Source organism: Stenella coeruleoalba, assembly GCF_951394435.1.
Source record: "Stenella coeruleoalba genome assembly, chromosome: 8".
Classification (NCBI taxonomy): Eukaryota; Metazoa; Chordata; class Mammalia; order Artiodactyla; family Delphinidae; genus Stenella; species Stenella coeruleoalba.
The window spans coordinates 46,145,725-46,157,422 of record NC_137154.1 but is presented as its reverse complement, the minus strand read 5'-3'; positions in this window follow the sequence as shown (position 1 = coordinate 46,157,422).

Below are 11,698 nucleotides of genomic sequence, written 5' to 3'. Positions count from 1 at the left end.
CTCAAAAGACCCATATTCTTGCATGGTCTGCCCCACACCTGCATCTCCACTCTGTACTTCAGCCTCATGAGCTTTCTTTCCTCCAGTTCCTTGGAGAAGCCATTCTCCCTCCAAATGGCTGACCTTTGAATATCCTGTTCCCTCTGTGTGGAATGTCCCCTCCAAACCTGTGTAGTAAACAGACCTCAATTCCACTGTCATGTCTTTAGGAAAGCCTTCTCTAACCTCCCAGAGGGAGTGAGTTCTTCCTAATTATAAACTACGCATCTCTCCTGGATGTTCCACTTTTTTTGGTGGTAGTGGTGGGGGCGTTATTGGTTGTTTGGTTAATATTTATTTCCTTAATTAACTGTAAGCTCCAAGAAGGCAACTGAGTCCATTTTTTGCTTACCATTGAATCCCTAGCTCACAGAAGGCACTCAGTAAATACTAGTATAAGTACAGCAAGAAGTTAAGGTCTTATCTGAGGAAAGCAAGAGGTAGAGCTGGGATTTTAACCTCAGACTGTCTGCCCCCAGAACCTGTGCTGGACTTCCCAGACCTAGAAGGGCTGGGTTTGACCTTGCTTCTTTCCCTCAGTTCCTGCCTTCAGCACTTGTCCTAGATTCAGAGCTCACATATTCCTGTGGGGAGATAAATCCAGAAGGTCAGAAGGCTGCTCACCTGGCTTCAAGGAAGCCCCAGGGATTCCTTGTCCCCCAGCACACATTGAGCGCGCAGCCACCTGGAGGGGGGCAAAGGGGGGTGGGGGTGGGATTGCAGCTCACCTTCCAGTTCCCTGGCACACTTCCAGCAGTGAACAACAGTGGCTGCCCTGGGCCCTTCTGTCCTGTCGCCTGGATCCCTGCCTAGTCACTCCTCCAGGCCTGAGTCGCCCAGGGAATGGTAAAAGACAGCCTTGCCTTGTCTCTCTAGGATAGGTGCCTCTGAGCTCAGCAAAACATCAGGACAGGTCCAAAAGTGAGGGCCCCTGGGGCTCCGGCCAGGACAGCTACTTTCCTCTGAGAGGAAGCCAGGCAGGCAGATTCCAACTCCCCATCCGCAGGCAGCTCAGCTCAGTCTTGCAGCCTTTTTGTTGGGGATGGCCCGACAGAAGAAAGGGGCTTCTTTCATAGTGAGATTCCCCCGACACCCCTACCCAGAAAACCAGGAGCTGAATGTCTCTGATTGAACTGGAATTTGTCCATATCAAGTGTTATGGGAAAATAAATAGAGCCTTGGCTGGAGCTGAGAGTCTTTTTGTGAATGCAGAGCTCTTTGTTATAGTGGGATTTGTGTTCTGCAATTGGATCTATGGCCCCAACACCTACTGGTCCCCTCATCTCTCAGAGATCTTCCTCAGCCAGACTGATACCATCACTGCTCTTAAGCATGGGGCAAGGTATGAGGCCAACCCCACTCCCTGTAAACACCCTATGAGTTTCTGCAGACTGCAGACCTCTGGGCAGTTTATCCCGTTTGACCAAATGACTTTGAGCAAGTCACTTCCTACCTCTAAGCCTCAGTTTCCACATCTGTAAAATGGATGCAGCAAGATTGCTTATAAAATTGGGCTTTGTAAACTCTGGAAGGCTGTACCAAGGAAAGGTCATTATTAATTCTCCATATAGCCAACCTCCCCTGCCCCACTGACCCATCTAGAAAAAACTATAATATAGTTGTGAAAAGCACAGGTTTTGGAGTTTGATACACTAGGTTTGAATCCCTGCTCTTCTACTTACTAGCTATGCAACTAGTAAGCTACTAAGTTACTTTGCCACTCTGAGTTTTAGCTCCTCATCTAGAAAATGATGCTAGTAATGTATCTACCTCTCAGGGCTGCTGTGAAGATTAAATGAAATAATAATACACATAGCACATTGTGGCATGTAGTAAGGGCTCAGCAGAAGGTAGCTACCGTAATTACCTGGGACAGTCTCAGGATTGCTGAGCCTCAGAATGGGCCCTGGCCTATGCTTCCTCCAAGCCTCCCTACAGACCTGAGCATCTCACCCCCTCCTTGGAACCAAGGCCTCCTGGGGTAGCAGCTGGCCTCCTCTCTTCCTCTCTGTGGTGTCTCTGGATTCTGAATTTACCATGTGAAGTAAATTCTGCTTTAAATTCTGTTTTAAATTCTGTTCTAAAATCCTAACATCCTGCCTTGGCTGTTATAGAGGGTATGTCCTGGAAAATTATGCTAGATAAGCTGATGCTGCTTCAGTTAGGATTTTATTCATGTTGTTCTTATTATAAGTCACAGGAAACCCAGTTGAAAATTTCCTAAGCAAAAATGAAAACTTTTTCCTCCTGAAACTAACACAATATTGTAAATCAACTATACCTCAATTTTTTTTAAGAAAAGGAAAACTGTCCCCTTAATTTAAAAGTGCAGGGGTTTCAGGCATGGCTGAATCCAGGGGCTCAAACAACATTAACACTGTCTTTCAACTCTGAGCTGATGCCACTGTAGGCCGGCTCTTCTAGTGTGATGGCTGTCAGCAGCTCCAGGCTTATAATCTGTTCACCTAGAAACTCTCTTTTGGGTCTTCAGGTAACAGGGAGACCTTTGAGAATGGTCTACAGGATGAGTGCTGGGGGTGAGAGTCCAGAAAAGTAGATGAGAAGATCAGAGGAGAAAGAGGAAATAGTCAAGGAACTTTCATCCCCCTGACCTTGCTACCCATGCATCTTTTGCTCTGACTTTGCCCTTGGGCACACACTGGAAGTAATGGCCACTGCCCGGCTCACCCTTCACTCACCATCTCCAACCTTGTAGTTGCAGAGTCCCCTTCTTCCTCTGGTGCCCTTAGTACCACTCCAAATCCCTCTGGCAGGAAGATTCTTCAAACAGCTGTCCCCTGCAGGTGTTGTATGTCTACCAGGATCTCTGGCTACACGTTGCCCCCAAGTTGACACCCAGCCCTGAAGACTGTCGACTTTGGCAGGTTAACGCAAAGACAAGCGTTACTTCTGTCTTCTTCCTTCAGGGTAATTGCCAGTGTCACCATAGCCTCATAAAACAAGACTGATGGCAGCCCCGCTGGTGTTTTCCAAAGTTGGCTGGGTCTTTTGGATCCATTCCTGTCAGCAGTGATTTTGTTTCATTTCCTGGCATGAGAACAGGATGTAATCTCAAATAAGATAGCAAAAGAGGACAGAAAAGTGGGGGGGAAATCTCAGTATCTCAAAAGCGAGAATGTCTGGTGGAAAGAGGCTTGGCACTGAATCCCGGCTCTGCTCCTTGCTTGCTGTGGGACCATGGCCAAGTTTCTGCAGATCTCTGAGCCTCAGTTTATCCATCTGGCCAGGCTCTGTGTGGTTTAAATAGGATAACATGTAAAGCAAAGGGCCTGGCACAAAGTGAGCCCTCGATAAATAAGAGCCCTGTTCCTCTTTCCTTCCTCTGTCCAACATAGGTAGAGAACCTGGAGAAAGGGCGAGAACAGAGGCCAGGGGAGAGCTCTACCGTCTGGAAACAGACCTGTGAAGATGGCAAGCTTCTGAGAATGCGGCACAGCCTTGGCTTGGCAGGCTGGCTCCAAATCCCTTTCTGTCACACCCAGCCAGAGGTAAGAGGGCTTGCAGGGCAGCTCAGCGCACCTGGTTACCTCTGTCTACCTCAGGAGCACGGAGGCCTCCACTGCCTTCCCCCAAAAGAACTAAGCATGTGGCTTGTGTGTGACAGTGACAGGTCAGTGGCCCTCACTGGGCAAGCTCTGGCTTGTGGGCAATGGCAGCAGAGAGGCCAAGGGCTCTGTGCTTGGGCGTGCAGACATCTACACACCACACACACTCACACTCACACAGCATTCACTGACCTATTTTCACACAGCTCTGTACTGCCTGGGGAGATAAGTCCTTGTGATTATTTTTAAAGGTTTTATTTGGAAACAATTTCAAACTTACCAAAGTTTGCAAAAATAAAAGCAATAAAAGAACACCTGTATATTCTTTAACCAGATCATTAACATTTTACTGCGTTGGCTATATCATTTGCTTTCCCTCAACACAAACACACAACAAACACACCCAAGCAAAACACTTTTTCTAAACTTTTTGAGGATAAGCTACATACATTATGACCCTTTACCACTAAGATTTCATTATATATTTCCTGGGAATAGGAATTTTTCTCGTATATAACACTGCAGATATAAACCTCATAAATTTTCATTGATACAATACTTTTATTTATTATTGTTCGTGTTTCAGTTTTGTCAATTGACCTAATAATGTTCTTCATGACATATTCCTCTAGTACAGGATCCAGGCTAGGGTCAGGGGTTGTATTTGTCATGTCTCTTTCTTTTTCTTTTTTTTTATAGATTGTTTTAATTATTTATTTTTGGCTGTGTTGGGTCTTTGTTGCTGCGCGCAGGCTTTCTCTAGTTGCGGCAAGCGGGGGCTACTCTTCATGGCCGTGAGTCGGCTTCTCATTGCCGTGGCTTCTCTTGTTGCGGAGCACGGGCTCTAGGCGCTCGGGCTTCAGTAGTTGTGTGCGTGGGCTCAATAGCTGAGGTTCGCGGGCTCTAGAGCGCAGGCTCAGTAGCTGTGGTGCACAGGCTTAGTTGCTCCACGGCATGTGGGATCTTCCTGGACCAGGGATCAAACCCGTGTCCCCTGCATTGACGGGTGGATTCTTAACCACTGTGCCACCAGGGAAGTCCCCTGTCATGTCTCTTTAGCCTCGTTTAATCTGGAACATGTCCACAGTTTGCTTTGTCTTTTATGACACTGACATTTTTGAAGAATACAGCACTCCATCTTTTTATTAAATAACTGTTTTTTTTAATAAATATGAGCAATTTTATTCTAGAATTCCATCTTTTAGGATATGGGGGGATGACATTCTGGGTACCAATAATTCTATTACTTAGGGTCGCTTCAAAAAAGAGATGCTATTCTTTATTTATTTATTTATTTATTTTTATAGTCAGCCATCTTTTTTGAATCTTTTTTTTTTGAATTTTATTTTATTTATTTTTTTATACAGCAGGTTCTTATTAGTTAGCCATTTTATACATATTAGTGTATATATGTCAGTCCCAATCACCTAATTCATCACACACACACCCTCACCCCGCCACTTTCCCCCCTTGGTGTCCATATGTTTGTTCTCTACATCTGTGTCTCTATTTCTGCCCTGCAAACTGGTTCATCTGTACCATTTTTCTAGGTTCCACATATATGTGTTAATGTACGATATTTGTTTTTCTCTTACCTCACACTGTATGACAGTCTCTAGATCCATCCACATCTCTACAAATTACCCAATTTCACTCCTTTTTATGGCTGAGTAATATTCCATTGTATATATGTACCACATCTTCTTTATCCATTCGCCTGTCAATGGGCATTTAGGTTGCTTCCATGTCCTGGCTATTGTAAATAGTGCTACAATGAACATTGGGGTGCATGCGTCTTTTTGAATTGTGGTTTTCTCTGGGTATACGCCCAGTAGTGGGATTGCTGGATCATATGGTAATTCTATTTTTAGATTTTTAAGGAAGCTCCATACTGTTCTCCATAGTGGCTTTATCAGTTTACATTCCCACCAACAGTGAAAGAAGGTTCCCTTTGCTCCACACCCTCTCCAGCATTTACTGTTTGTAGATTTTCTGATGATGCCCATTCTGACTGGTGTGAGGTGATACCTCATTGTAGTTTTGATTTGCATTTCTCTAATAACTAGTGATGTTGAGCAGCTTTTCAAGTGCTTCTTGGCCATCTGTATGTCCTCTTTGGAGAAATATCTATTTAGGTCTTCTGCCCATTTTTTGATTGGGTTGTTTGTTTTTTTAATATTGCGCTGCATGAGTTGTTTATATATTTTGGAGATTAATTCTTTGTCCGTTGATTCGTTTGCAAATATTTTCTCCCATTCTGAGGGTTGTCTTTTCATCTTGTTTGTAGTTTCCTTTGCTTTGCAAAGGCTTTTAAGTTTCATTAGGTCCCATTTGTTTATTTTTGTTTTTCTTTCCATTACTCTAGGAGGTGGATCAAAAAGGATCTTGTGGGCTTCCCTGGTAGTGCAGTGGTTGAGAGTCTGCCTGCCGATGCAGGGGACACGGGTTCGTGCCCCAGTCTGGGAAGATCCCACATGCCGCAGAGCAGCTAGGCCCGTGAGCCATGGCCGCTGGGCCTGCGTGTCCGGAGCCTGTGCTCTGCAACGGGAGAGGCCACAACAGTGAGAGGCCCGCGTACCGCAAAAAAAAAAAAAAGATCTTGCTTTATTTCCCACTGACCAAAACTTTAAGTGTTTCATGGAATAAATAAATGTTCTACACTAAGAAAAAAAAATCTTGCTGTGATTTATGTCAAAGAGTGTTCTTCCTATGTTTTCCTCTAAGAGTTTTATAGTGTCCAGTCTTACATTTAGGTCTCTAATCCATTTTGAGTTTATTTTTGTGTATGGTGTTAGGAAGTGTTCTAATTTCATTCTTTTACATGCAGCTGTCCAGTTTTCCCAGCACCACTTATTGAAGAGGCTGTCTTTTCTCCATTGTATATCCTTGCCTCCTTTGTCATAGATTAGTTGACCATAGGTACGTGGGTTTATCGCTGGGCTTTCTATCCTGTTCCATTGATCTATATTTCTGTTTTTGTGCCAGTACCATATTGTCTTGATTACTGTAGCTTTGTAGTGTGGTCTGAAGTCAGGGAGTCTGATTCCTCCAGCTCCGTTTTTCTTTCTCAAGACTGCTTTGGCTATTCAGGGTCTTTTGTGTCTCCATACAAATTTTAAGATTTTTTGTTCTAGTTCTGTAGAAAATGCCATTGGTAATTTGATAGGGATTGCATTGAATCTGTAGATTGCTTTTGGTAGTATAGTCATTTACACAATATTGATTCTTCCAATCCAAGAACATGGTATATCTCTCCGTCTGTTTGTATCATCTTTAATTTCTTTCATCAGTGTCTTATAGTTTTTTACATACAGGTCTTTTGTCTCCCTAGGTAGATTTATTCCTAGGTATTTTATTCTCTTTGTTGCAATGGTAAATGGGCATGTTTCCTTAATTTCTCTCTCAAATTTTTCATCATTAGTGTATAGGAATGCAAGAGAATTCTGTGCATTAATTTTGTATCCTGCTACTTTACCAAATTCATTGATTAGCTCTAGTAGTTTTCTGGTGGCACATTTAGGATTCTCTATGTATAGTATCATGTCATCTGCAAACAGTGACAGTTTTACTTCTTCTTTTCCAATTTGTATTCCTTTTATTTCTTTTTCTTCTCTGATTGCTGTAGCTAGGACTTCCAAAACTATGTCGAATAATAGTGGCAAGAGTGGACATCCTTGTCTTGCTCCTGATCTTAGAGGAAATGCTTTCAGTTTTTCACCACTGAGAATGATGTTTGCTGTGGGTTTGTCGTATATGGCCTTTATTATGTTGAGGTAGGTTCCCTCTATGCCTACTTTCTGGAGAGTTTTTATCATAAATGGGTGTTGGATTTTGTCAAAAGAATTTTCTGCATCTATTGAGATGATCATATGGTTTTTTTTTTTTGATCATATGGTTTTTATTCTTCAATTTCTTAATATGGTTTATCACATTGATTGATTGGCATATATTGAAGAATCCTTGCATCCCTGGGATAAATCCCACTTGATCATGGTGTATGATCCTTTTAATGTGTTGCTGGATGCTGTTTGCTAGTATCCTGTTGAGGATTTTTGCATCTATATTCATCAGTGATATTGCTCTGTAATTTTCTTTTTTTGTAGTATCTTTGTCTGGTTTTGGTATCAGGGTGATGATGGCCTCATAGAATAAGTTTGGGAGTGTTCCTTCCTCTGCAATTTTTGGAAGAGTTTGAGAAGGATAGGTGTTAGCTCTTCTCTAAATGTTTGATAGAATTCACCTGCGAAGCCATCTGGTCCTGGGCTTTTGTTTGTTGGAAGATCTTTAATCACAGTTTCAACTTCGTTACTTGTGATTGGTCTGTTCATATTTTGTATTTCTTCCTGGTTCAGTCTTGGAAGGTTTTAACTTTCTAAGAATTTGTCCATTTCTTCCAGGTTGTCCATTTTATTGGCATAGAGTTGCTTGCAGTAGTCTCTTAGGATGCTTTTATTTCTGTGGTGTCTGTCGTAACTTCTTCTTTTCCATTTCTAATTTTTAAATAACTGTTTCACTGAGACATAATTCATATACCATACAATTTACCGCTTAAAGTGTAGAATTCAATGTTTTTTAATATATTCACAGAGCTGGGCAACCATCACTACAATCAATTTTAGAACATATTGATCATCCCAAAAGAAACTATGTACCCATTTCTTTTGGGCAGTCATTCCCCATTTCCTCCTAAACTCTCCAGCCCTAGGCAAGCTGTCATCTACAGGTTCTGTCTCTATGGATTTGTTACATTTCATATAACTAGAATTGTACAATATATTTTCTTTTGTGACTGGCTGCTTTCACTTAGCATGTTTTCAAGGTTCATCTATGTTATAGCATGCATCAGTATTTCATTTTTTTGTGTCAAATATTACTCCATTTTATGGATTTCTCACATTTCGTTTATCCTTTCAACAAATGATGGACATTTAAGTTGTTTCCACCTTTTGGCTATCATGACTGATGCTGCTGTGCACTTTTGTGTATGTGTTTTTGTATAGACTTACGTTTTCATTTCTCTTGGAGTGGAATTGCTGGGTTACATGGTAATTCTATGTTTAAACTGTTGAAGAACTAACAAACTGTTTTCCAGAGTGGCTGCACCATTTTACATCCCTACCAGCAATGTATGAGGCTTCCAACGTCTGCGCATCGTCACCTACACTTGTCCCTTTGATTATAGCCATCCTATAATGGGTGGGTGTAAAATGATGTCTCATTGTGGTTTTGATTTGCATTTCCCTGATGACTAAAGATGTTGAGCATCTTTTTCATGTGCTTATTGGCCATTTGTTTATCTTCTTTAGAAAAATATCTATTCAGATCATTTTCTCACTTCTAAACTGAGTTATCTATTATTGGGTTGTAAGAGTTTTAATATATTCTAGCTATAAGTCTCTCATCAGATATATGATTTGCAAATTTTTCCCCATTCTATGGGCTGCCTTTTCACTTTCTTGATGGTGTCCTTTGAAACACAAAAGTTTTTAATTTCGTTGGTGTGAAAGTTATTTCTCTTCCCTTTTAAAAAATGGAGTATTTCTCATTTTGTGTTTATCCAGTTTTCTTGTATTGGGATTGAGGTTATTCATCTTGGTCTGAGTACTGTGTAGGTGATGTTATGTTCCTCTCAGGGTATCACATCTGGAGCCACATGTTGTCCATCTGTCTTCTATTGAAGATGCTAATTTTGATCATCTCATCAAGGTATTACTTGATTTCTTTACTGTACAATTACTGGCTTTGTTTTTTTCCTCTCCCATTCATATTCTTTAAAAAAGCACTGGGAGTTCTTTTCCCAATGGTGTAACAAAATTCTTTAATAAAACTTATAAAAATGAATATTTAAGAATAGTTTTTTCAGCTTGAATTGTTTTCCTTTTCCACTCCCAAAGAAAATACAAAATTACCAGCACCCACATATACACTCAAAACTATAGTGATATTCTCTACACAGAACTACTTTAGAGTTTAAATGCATGTAATACTTTTGCAAGTATTGCAAGTTTGGTATGTTTTGAAAAGAGTAATTTAATTTTGGGGTGTCAGGAAATGGGTTTTGTCAAAGTCCATTGCCGGCAATGAGCAGGCCTAATAATACTGGCACAGAGCATTAACTGTACATCTTATTAACAGTGAGGTGAATAACTTTGAATAAGTTTTAGAGAAATAAAAAAATAACTGGGATTGGAAGTTTGGGATTGGCATGTATACATTACTATATTTAAAATAGATAACCAATAAGGACCTACAGTATAGCACAGGGAACTCTGCTCAATACTCTGTAATAACCTAAATGGGAAAAGAATCTGAAAAGAATACATACATGTATATGTATAACTGAGAAAAAAAGAAGAAAAGAAAAGAATTTTCAAGTTTATCAGTTACGCTGCAGTGACGCAATGAAGACGTGCTTTTTGGTTCTGCCACATGTTGTTTGAAGGTGGGCAGGAGGCACCACTCTACTCCATCCTCAATATGGAAAAGAGAGTGTGGTGAAGCACATGCTGTTTTCTCAAAATGTCAGTCTAGAAGGGACCCAAGTCTCTCTTGGGTGACCAAGAGTGACACACATTTCATTGCCCAAAATGAGTCCCATGGACACATTCAATTTTTTTTTTTTTTTTTTTTTTGGTTGTGCAGCATGCTGGATCTTAGTTCCCCGACCAGGGATCAAACCCATGCCCCCTGCAGTGGAAGCACAGAGGCTTAACCACTGGACCACCAGGGAAGTCCCTGAATGCATTCAGTTTCAAACTCCATGAAAGTGCAATAGCATGGCAGGATCGATGTGGAATACTTGTGAAAAAACATACATCTTCTATTGAATATAAAAATGTTGAAATATATGAAAAAATAAATGTCAGTGATATAAGCGATCCATGAGGAATGTCAAAAAAAAAAAATAAACTCAGGATAGACTCTCAAGCAGGTATTTCACATACCATAAAGATCGCTTCAAACTAAGGAAAACCATAACAGAATAAAATTTTGTCTTAAGTTAAAAAAAAAAAAAAAAGGATGAAATTCTCTCTTTTCAGACTGTCTACACTCCACCAGCACATTTCACTTTGAGTTCTGTGCTCTCTGAGGCACATGATGGTCAGACCCACCTTGGCCAGGCCTATGTCCTCCTCTCTCATTAGGGACTTTGTCCCACTGACCACAAGCCTCATGCAAATTACTCATTTTTGGAACCTGAATTCACACCCTGACAAAGTGAGTGTGTTCATCGGCCTTACTTGCCTACGGCCCTGGGCACTGCTTCTCTGGGGTCAAAGGTTGGACTTCGTCATGCTGGAAACATCAAACCTGAGATGAGCAGCTCTGAAGAATGTGTGATTCTGAGCTCAGCAAGGAGATGTACTGCCATCTTCATACATCAGAGGCTGAGGACTGAAAATAAGGAAAGATGATGGATTGACAGGTCTCTGTATATGGGTGCTGTTTCTGATCTGAGAGAGATAGTCTTAGGAGATTGGAAGAACACATTTCTCCTTTCCAGCTCAGGAGAATAAGGGTTTTCAGAAGGTCCTGTGGAAGAACCCTAGTCAGGCATTATGGCCTTTCATTCCTACTTCAAGCTCCAATTCTTCTGGTTCTAGAACAAACACATCCTACTAGAAAGCCTGAAACTAAAGGATTCTCTATTTCAGTGAAATGGGAGAAACTAGCAGAGTACGAACCCATTTTTTAAGTGTATCTTGGATTTAACTTCTCTAGTCTGAAGTGGTGGAAGATGATAATGATGATGATAGTTAACATTTATTGAGCCCATACTACATTCCAGGTAGTTTTCTAAGAGTTTTCCATTTGTGAATGCATTTATTCTCACAACAACCCTATCCAGTAAGTACTATCTTTTTCTTTATTTACTATATGAGGAAACTGAGGCACAGAGAGGTCAAGTAACTTGTGCAAGGTCACACAGCTATTAAGTGGCAGAGCTGGGATACAAATCCAGGTACTGCAGAGGACATAATGGGAGTCTTGGAGAAAATGAACATTATGAAACATAAATCTTTGAGAAATCTTTCACTAAGATAAACAGAAAGAATGCATTCTCAGAAAAGTACATTAGGAATACTGAGAGG